Here is an 18775-nt window from a genome sequence, read left to right as displayed (position 1 = left end):
TGTTAGAATGGCTCAACTTTATGCTAAATACTGGTGAGGATGGAGAGCAACAAGAATTCTCATTCTGGAAGTGGTAATGCAAAATGTCACAGTCGTCTTGGAATACAGTTTGGCAGTTTTTATAAAGCTAAACACAGTCTTACCATACAACCCAATAATCAGGCCCCAAGGTATTTACCTAATTGATTTTAAATTCAGGCCTACAAAAAAACCTGAACATGAAAGTTTACAGCAGCTTTATTCATAATTACCAAAACTTGAATCACCCAAGATGATCTTCAGTAGATAAACTGATAAACTGTAGTACTTCCAAACAATGGAATATTATTGAATGATAAAAATAAATGAGCTATAAAGCTAAGTGAAGACATGGATGACCCTGTATCTAGCTAAGTGAAGGAAGCCATTCTGGAAAGTCTACATACTCTATTATTTCAATTATACAACATCTGGAAAAAGGCAAAACTCTGGAGACAGTAAAAACATTGGTAGTCGCCAGGAGTTTCGGGAGAGAAGGAAGGGTTGAATAGGTAAAGTACAAGATATATTTAGAGCAGTGAAATTATTCTGTATGATACCATAATGGTAGTTACACATTATGTATTTGTCAAAACCCAGAGAACTTTCCAGCACAGAGGATAACATTAATATAGGCAAATTTAAAAACAATTGTTTAGGAGGCCAGGAGATTGCAGGATGGAATGCAGACATATCAAGAGAATCTACCTGTATATAAATTTATAAATAATCTCAATGATGGGAGTTGTGGGAATATGTGCTGACCTAAGTAACTTTGGGAGTGACTGAAATTCATTAAACTAAAAGCAAGAGGAACTCCACATTAGTACTGTACCCTAGTTGATACAAATTGTTTCCCATTGTGGTATAGGTTGACCTTCTGATATAGCTACACATTTATACTGAACTTGAATAATTAAATAAATGGATGGTGGATGGTGGAAGCAAGCTTTCTCACTATGGGGTGGGAATTTGGAGATAAGCAAGGTAAGGATAGTTGGATGAGCTGTATATAGTAATGGATCAGAATTGAAGACATTATGAATTCATGTTTAGCTTCCTAGAGACATAGATGCTTACTTACATAAACAGGCGTGTAAACATAGGTAAGTAGACCCACATATACTGCCTTATTCTCTCAACTGAAAAGGCCAAGAAGTAATGACAACTCAGCAACAAGAAACCCATCTAGTACCCAGATGTTGATTTCTAATACCATTGGTTTCTAATACCATTTTCCAGTTAAAAATAATAGGGCTCCTTGGATAAACAGCTGATTTTAAAACCAGGGCAGAAATTATACAAGATGAACAAGATGCATCTGTGAAAATACTTCAAAAGTAACTCCTCAAAACTTACAGTCATCAATAACTAGAAAGTCTTCGAATTATACGCTATGAACCTCGAGTATCCTGTGTTGTTATTACAGAAAGTTAAGAAAGTGTTAAAAAAAAATTTTTAAAGACCAAAAAAAAAAAAAAAAAAAAAGAAATTAAAAATCACCCAAACACTCTACATTGATGTGGATATTCCAAAGAAACACAAGAGCTAACTGAAGGAGATCTCAATGGCCAAAAGCAGAACAATTTGAGCAAGAAAATGAAGTATCGGATTATACTTTAAAATACAAGATAAATATCCATGAGTCCATACTGGTATAAATGAATTACTGAATAAATATATCAATAAATGAGGGGGAAGATAAACAATCGGTCTTGAAATAATTTATGTAGATACCCTGTTCTCAAGGAACATATAGTGAATTGAAGTGTGGCTCTCCAAAAGATACGTCCACCTGGAACCTGTTAATTTGACTTTATTTTGAAAAAGGGTCTTTGCAGATGCAGTGATGTTAAGGATCTAAACATGCAATCATCCTGGATTATCCAAGTGGGCCCAAATCCAGTAGCAAGTGTTCTTATAAGAAGAGGGAAAGACTGACAGGGGCCTTTTGAAAACAGCAGCAGAGAGAGTTATGCAGCAACAAGCCAAGGAATGCCTGAAGCTACCAGAAGGTGGAAGACACAAAAATGGATTCTCCCTAGAACTTTCTGAGCATGATTCTACTGACCCCTTAATTCCAGACTTCTGGCCTACAGAACTGTGAGAAAATACATTTCTGTCATTTTAAACCACAAAGTTTGTAGAAATATGTTACAGTGGCCCTAAGAAACTATTATGGAGAGGGAGTGCACATTCCCACTCTTTAATGCGGAATGTGTCTAGTGATACTCCTTTCAAAGAGTACAGGATGGAATGGGGAAAAAGGAGTAACTTTGCAGTAGAGAAACCTGTTAATAAATACCACTTCAGTCAGGTAATCCATGTCAGTATCAGCAGTGACAAATCATGTTGATGTGATGAGGATTTCACTTTATCTCCCTTCCTCCCAAAGCCCCATATCTGCAGTCTAATCATGAAAAAGACATCAGATAAATTCCAATAAAGATGCATCTGTGAAGATACCTCAAAAGTACTCCTCAAAACTTACAGTCATCAATAACTAGAAAGTCTTGGAGACTCCACAGGCAACAGGAGCCTATGAAGATATGATTACTAAAGTAATGTAATATCCCAGATGGGATCCTGGAACAGAAAAAGACATTAGGTGACACTAAGTAAATCTGAATAAAATAGGGACTTTAATTAAAAATAATGCGTCAATATTGTTTCATTAATTATACTAAATATACCATACTAATGCAATTTGTTAATGACAGGGAAAACTACATACAGGGTATATGGGAGCTCTTTGTATTATCTCTTCAATTTTACTTAAATCTAAAACTGTGTTAACATATATGTATCTTATATATATATTAGATATATATAATATAAACTGGTCTAATAGATATTATATTCTAATATATCATATATAATATAAACTGTTCTAACATATATTAGAATATATATTAGAATATAATATCTATTAGACCAGTTTATATTATATATATTATTACATATAGATTATATTATTATATATAGAACAGTTTATATTATATATATAGAATATATATATATATGGGTGTTACTTTAAAGGTAACAGTTATTGGATCAGACTGAGGTTACCAGACTTGGCTAAATTTAATTTTTGAATTTCCCTCATGTTAGTGAGCTTTAGCTAGAACATAAGGAAGCATTTTATTTGCACTTTTAGACGGAGTATGTGCAAATTAACCAAGGAAATTAAGAATCAGAGACTTAAGAATCACAAAGCTACTAATGGTAGAACTCTTACTTGAACCTCTGATCCCAGACTGTAAAGTCCAGATTATTTAAACTTTACCTGTGCAAAGCACCATAGGAAGTTAACCAAAAATAACACAGTCTTTCTTTCAAAGAAGCTACATTATACTTATCACAGATCCATTTAAATATGTTAAATAGTAAATTTCAGGTGATCTGAGAAACCCAGGCAGTATATTTCAGGAGGATGGTACAGACAGAACCATATTATGGACATAGAATACGTAAGATGTATAGTGAAGAAAATGAGTCAAATTCACTTCTGTAATGATTGAAAGATCCACACTTAGGAAATAAAAGAGAACACAGTAAACTCAATTATCCACATTAAAAAAATATTACTGTGTCTTTCATGAGCTTTGTCCAGGGTCTTTTGGTTGATGTGGATCAAAAGCTTAAAGGCCTCACCTGTCATCCAATGTTTTATGGTTTATTACCATTTGATAATCTAGAGGGTAAAAAATGTAATTAGTTCACTTTACAACAGTCACATTTTAACACTGCAGTAGTTATTTATCCAATATCTGAAGTATCCTCTTTTAAAATTCTAACCATAAGTACTTATTTCCACAGCATGATTAGGAAAACTACAGAAGAGAAACTTAATATTGTAAAATTGTACATTAGCAAAATATTCATGAAGGCAAGTGTTACACAATTAGCCAAAATCTTTAGTGATCAACTGTGTGAAAATTCAAAAGTTACTCTAAGAACATTAAGAATATAAATAGATTAATCCTATGAATGAAATGCAATAAAGTTAACTCCATATTAAATTTGTAATATCTGATTTCACATATATATAACAAGTACGCTACAAGATATTTAGAATAATATATACTTGTTCAGTGATGGAAATTTCCTTCAAGAAATGTACCCTTCTGGTTTTTGCAAGAAGAAATAAATAATTACATAACTCTAGTTTATTCAGCATAAGGGCTGATAACAAGTTAGAAAATAAATTAAAGCAAAAAGCCTTCATTTTAACCAGCAGGACACATTTTCTTTTCAAGTGAAATGCTCTTTAGTGAAAAGGCTAATAAAGTATAATTATTAAGTACATTAAAATTCATGGAGTGGATTTTAATTTGTCAAAAACTTGCTTTTATCCCCCTACTCAAATAACCTATGTGGAAAACAGTCAAATAAATGTAAAAGGTAAAATGGAAGAAACAGAAACCCTGGAGCTGACACTAAATTAAAAAGGCAAAGGAAAGGAGAAATAGCATTTGCCTTTGTGCTATACTGGATGCTGAGCTCATTTTATGTGTTTACCGAGTCCCAGCTCATATCTTTTTCCCACAAAATGAATAAATCATTCTTCCCAATGTAAGGTCACCTCTCTAGAGGCATTCATAATAGGGCTTTCACTGTCCACTCCTCTCCAGGATATATTAAGTTCTTAAGGGATTATTATTACAGTTATACTACATGTAAGGATACTGTAATGACAGATGACAATCACATACTTTAAATCTCTAGACTATGTATATCAGAATCACCTGAGTTGCCTATTACATATGTAGACTCTTGGGTCCCATTCTGATATACCAATTCTGATGGCAGATACCCAGAATCTACATTTTTGACAAGTATCTGTATGAATTCTTGGCACACTAATACTTGAGAATCTTTGTTCCAGACTAACAAAATTGATTACAGTGTAAGATATATAATTACTGAATAAGAACTAAAAATGGAAACATAAGATACAAAAGTTTAATGAGCTAACACTTGAATTTGTTTACAAAGTTAAATAAGAATATTTTTAAGAATATCACAATATAAATTAAATACTAGTAATATGGATACATCACAAATGGATTTCAGTACTGTTTGAAGATAATTTGTGTTGGAAAATAACACTTCTTTCCTCCTTTTCTTTCTTAAGAAAAAATGAAACAATCTCTTATTATGCTGACTTTGAGATTTGAAAAATATAAAAGTATCATATCTATGCTGTTTAAATGATTACTGTGTTTTAATATTTGTCCAAGTCATTCTTCAAGCTTTGTATTTAACAGTTAAAATTTTACAGAGAAAAATGAAGCAGGGAAAGTGGAAGAGAGAGAAGTGAATGGGGAAGCCTACTGTATACCAGTGGTCAGCAGGCACTTAATCTTATAAAGACATAGAAACAAATACTTTAATGGGTCTTAATGTATTTCCTGTCTTGTTTACTCAATATTTACAGTTTCACCAGCAATAGAAATGTATATCAACTGTTATTGTTTTGAAACTACAAAGACAAATTTTGATTGATTTTAATAAGAGTTCAGAAGCATAATTAGAACAAACATGCATCAAGTCATTTTACACATTCTTAATTTAACACAATATAAATCACTATGTTTCTAAATTAATAGAGTGCAATCAAGAATTTATTCCTTTCAGGTTTATAAGGCACTAATTCTCCCAGGAGATAGAAATAAATGACAGATCTCAATTTGCCATTAGGGTAACAATCTTCCAAAGTCAAAATCTGACACAGCAAGCCATACCAAAAGGGTGACACAAAGATAAGAGTCCTGTGACCAAAGGAAAAACAAAAAGTGTTTTTTCACAAAAAAGTGAAAATTATGCCTATCCCTATGACCTTAAAATGACAGGCTGGTCCCAAAGAAAGATCTCTGCAGAAATGAATGACCCTGAGATCCAAGTCTTTATAACTGACCTTTCTTTGCCCTACCTTCAAATCCTCCAAAGCCTGCTTCCCTAGTTTAGAATTAATAACCTATAAGGCAACATTCATGAGTGTGATTTTCACAATTACTGAAGGGTTTTCCAGTCTTCTGTATTCAGAACAACCATAGTAGACAATCATGGCTTAATCAGAATTTGAAATTTGCTATTGTTTCATACTAGTGCTTTTGTATTCATTTTCTTTAGCTCCAAAATTACTTTTTGACAGTGGCTTTTCAAAATTTTGATTTAAGATTGGCTTTAACTTTGTGAGTTGTATTTTCAAGCAAAAGATGTCTCTGTTCTACATTTGTCTGATCTGGTTGCTCTTTGGGCCTCAAATTTCCTTGTTTTGTGTTGAGGAATCTCAATCTTCATCCCTTCTGAAATTCATGTCTTCTTTTGGAAAACTGTCCCCTATAGAGGCCTGAAGACTATTCCAGGTTGTTGGTATTTTACCTTCTACCCAAAGGAATGCAAGAAGGAGCCACTAGCCCAGTGCTTAATTATCTTTTCCTTCTATCTCACAATACCTATTTCATAGGCTTTAAACATTATATTTATTGTTGTGTATGCTCTGTAACAATTCAAAAACTAGAGAGGAGCAGGAAGGTAGTTTTCCTGTCTATCCCATACATATCCCACCACCACTGATGATATTTGGGTGTGTATTTCTTCATTCTTATGTCAAGGCTTTTGCAAATCTGTGCAAACACTGACTTACATAGCTAATCTTTGTATTTCTCATTTGGTTTTCTAGATGTGGTTTGTTTTCTAAAATATCTTAGTAAATTGGAGAATTTCTTAGAATTGGAACTTGTTCAGATATGTATTTTCTTATTTTTCCTTCATGGTTTTATATATTTTCATTTAAATCAAACTCTGGGGGCCTTGCCTCAGCTATTAGAAGACCTGAAAGACTTTGTGTAGCTGTGCTCCTGACGAACTGCAGCTGGCTGTCCTCTCTTGCTGGTCCGGAGGGATGTCCAACTATTATAATTTGGCTTCATCCACAGCTTTTGTCTTCTCTGAGTTAAAGGTGATTGGATCTAATTTGGCAAGCAGGTATTAGCAATTGCTACTGTGGGGCAACTGTCCTTTGCACAGGACTTATGAAAAATTAGCTTAAGAAAGACCCTGTTATAGCAAGAAAAAGATTCTAGAATCTGTGGAACAAATAATGTCTGTTAGCAGATTAGTCATGTGGACCCAAAAGATCTTAGTGTTGTTCAGTGGAAAGATTTCTCTCTGACTTGACATGCTTTAACTGGTCATTCCTAGACCTGGAAAATCACTGCTGCTTCAGAGCAAATTGATTCTACCTACAAGAGTGCTCTTTGTGAGCAACTTTACTGGACAATTAGCTAGATGAGCAATATATATAAATCAGATGGAGCAGCCACTGGGTGGCAGCAGAAATATAATAAATACCCTGTACCAATGTACTATCTTATTGTTTAATCCTATCACTTATCATTTAGCATGCTGTAAGACAGTATTATTTTCAATAAAATATATGATAGATAATATTCATCTAATTAATTTCTCTAATATAAACTAGTATATTCAACTATGAGAAAAATAAACATTTAAAACTAACTTAACTACCTAATATTCTATGAATATAATTTTTAATATTGCCTAGAATGGCTTTGTGAAGTTGCATAGTTGCTTTTCCAATACTTAAAAGTTGCTATTACTTTCAATAGCCATAGAAATCTGATAACAGAAGTCACACATATTCAGGGAAGAAATGTTGAAGAATTCAGAAAAGATAAATAAAATTACTCACAATCTTCACACCTAGAATTAAACATTAATAGTCACTTGTGATTATATTCTCTTTTTTGATGTAGAGTTGTTTTTTCAGCAATAACAATTGGCTGGGTGTCATGGCTTATGCCTGCAATCCCACACTTTTGGGAGGCTGAGGCGGGAGGATCACCTGGGGTCAGGAATTCGAGACCAACCTGGCCAAGATGGTGAAACCCTGACTCTACTAAAAATACAAAAATTAACCAGGCATGGTGGTGGGCGCCTATAACCCCAGTTACTTGGGAGGCTGAAGCATGAGAATTGCTTGACGGGAGGTGGAGGTTGCAGTGAGCCAAGTTCTCACCACTGCACTCTATCCTGGGTGACAGAGGGAGAGTTTGTCTCAAAAAAGAGAATAAATAAATAAAGAGGTCATTTTTACATAACATTTTAAGTGCTATTTTTCACTCAACATAGTACAAATTACGTATCATGTCATTGGTTATTTTTCTCAATATTATATATGGTGATTGCATAATATTCCCACATGGCTAGACCAATTTGTATAATCAGTTCTCTTTTGTTAAATATTTGCCAATTTTTCTAATATTTACTCTTACAGATAACTGTTGTGAAATTTGAAGGCTAGGTAGCCGATGATTTTCTGCCTTCCAATATTAAGTGGTAAATTAATAGTTTATATAGAGAACGATTCTGGTACAATGTGTTTGTTGCTTTCTGATTACAACTTTCTGATTAGAATCACTTAGAGTGATCCAACATAAAAACCTCAAGGGTGAAGGCCAGAATTCAGCATCCATTTCAATGCACTTTGAAGTTTCAGAACCATTAGCAATCTGAATAAAATTACACAGGCAGAGGACCTCAACAATAACATTACTAGAAAATGCACAAACTGGGAAGAACATTTAGCTTTCATTTGTCTCAATTTCTTCCTTTAAGTGGAAATGATGATATATCCTAACGTTAGGGTAATATTAAGGGAACAATGGTGTTTATCAAGAGTTCATTTCCAGTTTCAAAATGCAGGTTTTGAAGACTCTGTTAGGAAGAATATGACTCTTTGAATACTAGAGATCACATATTGTGATCATAACAAACAACAAACATTATGCTAAGCAGTATATATGTATTCTACCCGCACAACAATCTTGCCAGGTTACCGTAATTCCATCTTATAGGTAAGCTTGGATGGTCAGATGGGTTAAGTAACCCAGATTACATTGTTTGTAAATGTCAACATCTGAATTCAAACAAGACTTTCTGGTCCTATGGTCTGTGTTCTTTCAACTCTAGTATTCTGTTAGGCTATATACAGAAAGGTAGAGGTATAGCCAGCCAGATGAAGTTTCTTCCTGGCTCAATATAGAGTTATTGTATGCTTACTGGTTTCTCTCTTCCCCATGGTACTTAAATATGGCAAGTGAGTATTCAGAGCAGATGCTTTCAGAGTTTATTGAAAGGCAAACCTTGAATTTGGTTTTTGGATGTTTTAAGCCTTTGCATTTTACAGGCTCTAATTGTCAAGTACAGGTCAAGTGGTGTATACAGTGTTCAGAAGTTTTGAAAAAAAGTAACAAAATACTCCACTAAACAAAAACTTATCTCTACTGACAGTTTTCTTAAAATTTACAGCTAGCCAGGTACAGTGGCTCATGCCTATAATCACAGCAACTCTGGAGGTTGTGGTGAGAGGATCAATTGTGTCCTGGAGTTTGAGGTTACAGTGAGCCATGATACACTACTGCATTCCGGCCTGAGTGACAGAGTGGGGCCCTGTCTCTAAAGAAAAGAAAAGAAAAAAGTACAGCTATTCACAACAAAGAAGACTGGAGCAGTCCACGCACACTGACATTTACCTAAAACTGCATGGTTTAAAAGGGCAGGACCTTTGGAGAAAGTGGGTTCTTTCAGTTGACTTAATAACTTTGACTCTTACTTTCCTTATCTGAAAATGAGAAAACCACCTTCTTAGTTCTCATAGGTGGCTTTAGATCTAGCAAAGCCTGAGATAAAGTGATTAATACATAAGACCCTTTATTATCTTGCTTGGTGAATAAATAATCCTACTTTTTCTTAGAAGTCTAAGGACACGGGCAAAGGAAAAGTAAATAATTTTAATCATTTACTGAAAAAGTTACACTTTTTGTCAAGTTGGGTCTTTGAAAGTAGCTGATCTCATCACTCATGCAAGAACCTTGATAAACAGAAAGCCTTACAAGTTCATTATCTTACCTTGTATAGGAGCCTCCTCTTCTTAATAGGAGATTCTGAGAATGAGAGATACTTTTATCTTAATTACTTACCATAGTACACTGAGATCCAGAGCCTTACATTTGTTTCTGCCTCTGCATAGGAGGCCTCTCCGCTTGTTGTCCACTTGACGTGGTCCCACACCTTCACATCTTCCATTGTCTATGCAAATATTCTTTCCCTCTCGGTTGTTTTGGGCTGCACAACAGAATACCATGGACTGGTGGCTTCAACAATAGAAACTTATTTTCTTATAGTTCTGGAAGCTGGAAGTCCAAAATCAAAGTGACAGCAGGGTTGGTTTCTGGAGAGGTCTCTCTTCCTGGCTTGCAGATGGCGGCCTTCTTGCTGTGTCCTCATACGGTCTTTCCTCTGTGTTCACATGGACAGAGAGAGATCTGGTGTCTCACTCTTCTTATAAGGACATCAATTTTCTTGGATTACAGTCCCACCCTTATGACCTTATTTAAGTTTAATTACCTCATTATAGGTCTTATTTCCACATACAGTTACATTGGGTTTAGAGGTTCAACTTATGAATTTGGTAGCAGGGCCACATTTCAGTTCATAGCACCTTTTCAGCGAGGCCTTCTCTGGGAACTCTTTATACATTATAACCTCCACACTCTGATATTTTTTATATACTTACGATGCTTTGTTTTCCTTCACAGCACTTACCACTTTCAAATATACTATATGTGTTTTGTATTTATTTCTTTGTTACCTGTCTCCATCCACTGGAACAAAAGCTCAAGAATGTTGACAATTTGTTCACTGTGGTACCCATAGCATCTCTGCCATGCCCTGGCAAAGAGAAATCTATGACACAAACATTTATTGTCTGTATTAATGAATTATCCCCATGTTATGCACGATGGAAGCAACTACAGATACCAAAGTAGAAGAGATATTACACCTTCTCTTCAGTAAATTTTAGTCCAGAGACATATAAGGCTCACCATAAATGAACTGTAGCTCCCTGTAACCATAAGATATAACTCAGGGAATGACCAAAAAGGAATATAGGGATCTGTATTGTGCACAGTTCAGAAAGACATTTGCTTTCCACACAGAAACTAACTTCATCAGATTTGTATAAATCTATTTGCTGAACTATGAGTCAGGAAATCAGATTTTTCCATTATTAAAGTTATCATTCATTTTTGGTAATATATTACCCAACTATGAAACATAAAAACAGGTCAAATCTGTGTGTGGAAGGATGTTTTAAAATCCACCTTCACAGTCATAAACAGAAATGTCCTGTGACCATATTTTAATAAACAACCACGTGTAAGAATAACTGATTACAGAGTCCAGTTTTTTCTTTCTGATAAATTACTTTGATAGTCTTTAAAAAAATAAAAAAAAAGAAGGAAATTACTTTTAGGTCTTGATGAAAGGGTGTTCCAAGCGAAGAGTTCCCACATCTTAGTAAGCTGGAAAGGTGGTTTTATTTTTTTTTCAGCATCACTTCATTAATCTGAATGTAAAACTATAGAAAAAATAATCTCTAATTTAGCTAGAAAATAGCACTCATTTGCTTGTTAAGGTCTAGCAACAAAAGAATGTTAATGCACATTACTATCTATTACTACAACAGTGAACACAAAATGAAATGAACAGATGCTGATTTACCTTCTCTGGTGAATCATGCATGGCACGAAACTGCAATCCTGAAGCAAGCTAGACCATCTGTGCTGTTTTCTCCAGATGAGCCAAATTTGATGACAAACCATTCTCCATATATGGGAGTTTTTCTTTCTTTCTCCTCATTTTATATTAGAAAGTATAGTTTCTCCAATAGAAGATGCAGAAAACTATTTTGCATCTTCTACTATATTGCTAAATATTTTGACTCTGAGCCTGGATAAAGCAGTCTGGAAATTAAATATAACTTCAAAAGAGACATCTTTTCAGAACTTGCATTCCTCAATTATTCTCTCCATCCATATGCAAGCTGTTCTGGGAAATAGGATGACCCAGAAAGGTATGTTTGAATAGCATTTCTGATAAATTTCTTCCGCCTTATGATAATGTTTTATGGTACAAATTTTCTTGAAAAATCAAGTCACCAGAAAAACGCTGTATTCCCTGTAATTCAGGACCTAGCATAGAGATGGTGATAAAAAAAAATTTTGCTTATTGAATGTTGGATGAATTTTGGCACCAAAAGTGCCTTCATCTTTAGAATCTCTTGACAACTATTAAAGGTCAAGGAGTGAAGTCTTTTTATATTCAGTGACATGACATGTTTTACTTAAGTAGAAAAGGAAGTTAAAATCTCTTTTTGAAAACAGGAAAATGCAATTTCTCACTAAATGTAAAGTTATAAATTTCTTAGTTTCACATTATCTTCAAATAAATACTTAAGATACTTAAAACGTTAGGTTGCCAGATGGCTTTAAGATAAATATTTGCAAGCAAGAGGTGATAAAAGATGGGTTTGGCCTGTGGGCAAGATGATGAGTCAGACACAAAGCAGGAATGTGAATCACCCAACGTCACGCTCTCACAGCTGGGGCAGGATGACAACGCAGCATGGACCACTTGGTGCTACAGACTAGGCTTCTCTGTGAAGTGACAGTCATCGCTTGTGTCCTCAGTCACCAGTGTTGAATTAAGAGAGTGGTAGGATTCACTTAAACAGGCGAGCGTGTCTTGGAAAAATACTGACACAGGTGAAGCTAATCTCTGGCACTATATATATCTTGGTGTTATCAGCTGGATGACTCTTGTATGCTTTCATTTTCTCCAATGATGAAAATATTTTCCTTCTGTGATCATCAGCAGAGTGGGGAGCTTTTACTTCTCAAAAGTACTGGATGACACATTGATAAGTTCCCTGACTTAAATCCAAACTTGCAGCTTGCATGTGTAACTCTTTGTTTTCTTATTTGATTCCTATTAAGTAATATGAATAGTCAGAAGCAATTTCTTCTCCTTTAAAAAAATTAATTGCTCACTTTGCAATTTATATCAAGATACTCCATTTTTTGCCATTGGTTTCTGTAGTAGTCTCTGTAACACTGGTTGACTTTTACATACAGGAATATGTCTTATATTTTTAAAAAGTATTAAAGAGTCAATGACCACCAAGGACACCAGGCACCATAAATATTGTTTCAATATGTTAACTTCTAAAATGTCAATTATTAACATTACCAACATCTGAACAAATTCCTAGATTCATGAAAGAAGGTTTTAGGGACAGAGCTCTGAACTATGTAAAGGATCAAGTAGTAAATATAGAAAGCCATGTTTGCTCATTTCTGCCTGCCAGCATAATTTCACAAAGCCCCTCACTCTGTGACAAGTTGCAGTTCTCTGGAAGAATGCTTTGAAGACAAAACTGGATCAAGCACACGGTTCCCACATCTCTTGAATGAGTCACTGTATTCCTTAAAGGATAAATGACCCTAGACCTTGCCTTTTCCTACAATAAGATAATGCCTGTAGGGTCAGTGATTATGCCTCTACAATCTATAACCAGATGTACTCTTGCACCCAGAATTTGTTATGATTTTGCACGTACTGAACCTTCACTGCCTGTATAAAAGCGATGAGCCAAAACAGGTTTGGAATAGTCTCATGGCACCTCTCTGAAAGATCTCTCCAAGGCTATAGTCCTGAGTCTATAGTCCCCAGTAAGACTTCTGAATAAAACTAACTTTAATTCTTTACAAGCTTGATTTTTTTTCTCTAGTGGACAGTCAAAAAACTTAAAAAGATCATTATCAGAAAAAAAGTCTCTTTATTGATGAACCTTGTTCCAGGAAAGCAATTGGTATACTGATGGGGAAAAACTTGCTCTCCTGTCCCGTGGTACTGCCTTTAAACCATGGCAGATGAGGGGAATATGTGTCCTTCTAGAGGTTTCATTCTCAGCCACTGGCAACCCTACATAGTTTCACCCACTTGGTTGCTTCCTTCCTCATTGAACCTTGCACATATCTTGGTTATATTTTTGTCAGACTAAATTATTTTATTGTCTTTCCCACTAACCTGTATATTTTTTCAAGGTCTGAGACCCTCTGATTTTTCTAGGAATCCTCGGGAGTTAGCAAAATCTGTGTAGCAGTCATTGCATCTTCTAGCAAATAAGAGGATGAGCTTTTGTTTCTGATAAATCTTTATACCCCAAATATTAGCTGTGTCCTTAACTTTAAGCTCTCTAAGCCTCAGATTTCTTATTTATTACATAGATACAAAAATGGTGCTTTCTTTATAGGTTTTTAAAAAATAAATGTGATAATACTTGTAAAATGCTTTGCGGCACTTGTTACACTGCATTTCACTAATATTATCAATTATTATTTTAAAATTATTTAATATATTTCATAATGTTATCAACTATGACTTTTTAATCTTTATTTTTAATAGATATTTTAAAATAATGCTATCTTAACTGTTATTTTAAATAATTTCATAAATTATTTTTAATGTTATCAATTATTTCTAAATGAATGCTATATTTTTTCAATAAGGCCTTTTTGGAACAGCTCTGGAAAATCGCTATAGTATACAGTGAAAACTCTTAAAAGTTTATCGATATGAAGGGAATTTGTAAAATCTCCTCCATATTCAGATCATAATGTCTTCTTTAGGCCTATTTTTTAAGGTAATAATATTACTGAAAGTCACAATTATAAAACTGGAATTGTAAGGACTGGTAGCTTTGATTATTCCCAGTTATTGCCAAGCAAATCTTTTTGGACAGAAAAGTTTCTACCAAAGACTCTTTCCAATATCAGCATATGAAGAAGAAAAAGAAAGAAACTGGCTGCTACCAATCTCACAGTCTTTCTGATGAACAAAAGGTGAGGACGTTCAGTATTTATAGAGGAGAGGTAATAGATTATTCATAAAGTCCTACTCTGAATATAGTTTGTAAAAGTTTTTAAATTTGTTGAAGTTTTCTAAGCTACCAGCTAATTTTTCATAGCTTTTACTATTCTTCCTGGAGATGTAAAGATTTTATCAAAAATACGCACCAAAAGAAAAAAAGAAATCTACATTGAACTTACAGGTTAAAGGAAGAAGGGGTATAAAATGTGTTAGTGGCTTCCACTTAGAAGCCATTATAGAATACTGTCCCTATTCCTACGCCAACCCTTTCAAATCTTCATTTTAAGACAAACTGATCTGCAAATGATGTTCATATTACAGTAGGAAATGTTTCATTTATATATAAATGGATACACATAAATGTTGTCACTTCCATAGGAGGAGAGAAAAACCCAGGAAAAGCTCACATTTCCTACCGTTACTGAGGTCAGTCATACTTTGCTATATCTGGGACGATGCTATAACATCCCAGAATTGATCACTGAAATGAATCAAGGAAAATGGAACCATAGTTCTGCACTCCTCTGAGGTCCCTCTGTGTCCCTTCTTCATTGAAGAATGAAGATTCTGGACACAGTGTTTTCCTGAAATAAAATCATAATATGAAACTACAGATATAAGTTGAATCAACAGTGAAATATATTTTCAATTTAAAAACTTTTGACAAAATAAAGACTTTGTGATGACCTTACAGAAAATGAGATGGAATGTGTATAACTTCAAGTGTCTGAGACCTTGTTTTAAAGGAGCTGGTGCCCCTACTCTCGGGCACCAGCTCCTTTATGAGTTATTTATGAGGAGTGTCCATTTGCACAGCATGGTGAGTTTAGTAAATGAGGACCTGTACACTTCAAAACTACTGAGTACATTTCAAATATTCTCACCACAAAAAAACAAGTATTTGAGATGATGAATATGTTCACTAGCTTGATTTAACTACTCCATATTGTATTCATAAATTGTAATATCACTTTTTAACCCATAAATATGTACAACTATAATTTGTGAATTTACAATGAAGAAATAAAAATTTTAAAATGAGACTTTAGATGGTAATTTTACCTTAAACAAAGTACCTCTGAAACAGACTTTCCCATAAATACAATGAAGGTACTAAGTAAAAATCCTAACTACTGATAAAAGCAGACTCAGGGGTTCCTTCATTCACAGAACTGCCATTCAGTCAGTCTTCGCTGATGTGTTTTTATAGGGCCATTTCTTTTGTGTAGCACGTGTTTAGATTGGTTGGTTGACCCTTCAAAGATTACCAAATATTTTTAATACATGCTTTACTTAAATAGATAGCACAATGGGATATTTACTATAGTTGCAAAACTTAAAACTGGTTAAATAAAATGGTCAATACTTCAATCTTTTTGTTTTGTTAACTCAAGCGATTTTCCTCTAAGTAGTGAGAGTCTATGGTCATTACATTGGCAACTTGGGTAAGTTTCTATAGGGACGAGGACTGGGTTCATCACTCAATTTAGACTTCTAAATTAGTTGTGACATTTGATTATCATTTTTGCAGATCACTGTGAAGCACTGTGTGTGATCTTCACTTGAAATATTCAGTCTAGGCGATCTATAGATTTCAAATAATTTTATGGGATGTGAAACACTTTCTAGGATTTCTGTTCAATTGTCTTCTGTAGAAAGAGGCCAAAACTGTTGTATCAACTACATGCTAGCTGGGATCCTTCTAAATAACATAATTATGTTCGATTACAATGAAGTACTTATGTGGGTAAATACTGGATAAATCACTTGTACTTTGATAAGTGCTATGATGGATACAAATAAATACTTTAGATTCTAACATAAATTATTATTCAAATTAGGCTACATTATTGTATTAAAAATAATTGGACATTTATACAAAAATTGTGTAATTGTACTTTTATTAGAATAAAAACGCACAGAGCATTCAGGTAAGTTTCACTAAATGTCAGCTTAGAGAATGCTGAGCTGTTCAGTTTTATCCTAACAGGTTTTGGACTAGATAATGCCTGTGGGGTAATGCAATGAGAAAAAATTTTGAAAACAAACTCTGCAATTCAAAATAAAATTAAGAAAGCATTTTGTAAATATGTTAGTAGAAAAAATAGTGGAAGAAAAAAGCATCATCATTGTAGTGAAAATAATATAATTAACCTAGAAATACCCATCCTCTACTGACTTGAATAAATTGGACTTTTAGTATTATTATTAAATTTGGTTTTTGGAGGAGGAGAAAGTATTTTTTTTTCCCTACAAAAGTAAATATCCTCTTTCGCCATCTGGTGGCTAAATACAGCATTTTCTGTGTAGATGAAAAACAGCAGATTTAATAGCCAACTGTGTTTAATGCTTTGATTCATCTTACTGAAAAGATATGCATATTTCTTTAACCTAGGTAAATATAACTGAGCCAATTTTATTTTAATGGCTCACAGCATTTCATTCAAATAACTCTAGCTATAATATTTCATGTAGGATTTTAAAAAATTAACCAAAGCAATTCTTTTAAGAGATCATTTTCTGAATTATTCATTTTGAAAGTTAAAAATACATGTGATAGTAACAATTTGTTTACCTGAATGCTTTTTGGTATAAAAAATGAAGATTTTTTTTTTGTAAAAACAAAATTTTATTAAGTTAGTAAAGTTAGCCTGATTTTCAACACTCATAATTTAGCCTTGTGAAACACAAGACCTCAAAAAATTTGATGCAAGCCTCATAACTGTTCCTGTCCACGGAAATCTTTAGTAAAACGCGAAAGATTTGTACGATTTGAAGAGAAACCAGAGTATAAAAAAAAAATGAAGATCTTAATGAAAACAGAAAGTTCAAACATAGTCTTAAATGATAAGCATTAACAGCTACCATTCATTTCTGAAGTTTCAGTTTTAGCTTTTCCTGTTTTAACCATAGTTATAACTATATGTTGACAAGTCACCATTACCAAAAAGAAGCATGGGTAATTTAACAGTATATGGTTTAAGTTGTCCCTATACTTTTTTAAAATAGAATTTTCAATCGTTGGTACATTTAACATATATAAATTACTTCATTTCCAAAAAGAAGCATGGGTAATTTAACAGTATATGGTTTAAGTTGTCCCTATACTTTTTTAAAATAGAATTTTCAATCATTGGTACATTTAACATATATAAATTACTCCATTTCATTAAAAATTAAAATGACAATTATTTCATGTTTAATTTCTTTATTTTCTCCAGAATATCTTAATATTGAAACCCAAGTTGTTACTTTGAGAAAGGGAAAGACAGAGAAACATGAAGAGACAAACATTTCATTTCATTTAACTTAGGGTATTGTGAGCAGTCACTTTTGTAGGCAACACTTGTTTTCTTCGTAGAAAAAAAATAAAAAACAAACAGCACCATTAAAGAATGCATGATCCCTGAATTCTAAACAAAACACTGTCTAAAAATTTTTTTAAATGCTTGTTGCACTCAGTCACATTTAGTCAGGTATCAAAGTAAGCGTAACAGTATTAAATTGTCGCAGTCTTACTGAATCAACTGCTCCCCCTTCTGAGGATTTTACACACCTTTTCTGAGTTTTTCCTGTGGGAATAATATATTCTTTGGTAGAGGACTGAAGGAGGATTTTACTTTTCTGTATGCTGATATAAAATGTCTATGTAGGTTCAGGGCCTTCGCCCCCAATCTGTGTTTGTCATGCATGTTATGTTTGGGTTGATTTCACATTTTGCTGTTACACTGTAGGAGTAATACCGCCTTTAAAAAAGGCATTAAATGGCTAATGTCAAACAGATGTAAACATTCAGAATACTGACCAAAAAAAAAAAAAAAAAAAAAAGTACAAACGAACACACATTAAAAAAAAAAAACTACTGAAAATATGTATCATATCAGGTTTCCATGAAGTAGGGGACGGAGGGGAATACAGCAGTACAAGAAAATTATGGCAACCAAGTAAAGCA

At 33.7% G+C, this 18775-nt stretch overlaps 1 non-coding gene across 1 annotated transcript; it reads right to left on the bottom strand.

Moving 5' to 3' along the window:
• Positions 1-17497: 17497 nt before the first annotated feature.
• LOC115895601 lies at positions 17498-17615 on the bottom strand. The gene has a single exon (XR_004055781.1). It is a non-coding gene; the product is annotated as a U5 spliceosomal RNA (small nuclear RNA).
• Between the last annotated feature and the right edge of the window lie 1160 nt (positions 17616-18775).

This window comes from Rhinopithecus roxellana, chromosome 21 (assembly GCF_007565055.1).
Source record: "Rhinopithecus roxellana isolate Shanxi Qingling chromosome 21, ASM756505v1, whole genome shotgun sequence".
NCBI lineage: Eukaryota > Metazoa > Chordata > Mammalia > Primates > Cercopithecidae > Rhinopithecus > Rhinopithecus roxellana.
The sequence above is the reverse complement of the archived record's forward strand: the minus strand, read 5'-3'. Positions and strand labels throughout refer to the sequence as shown.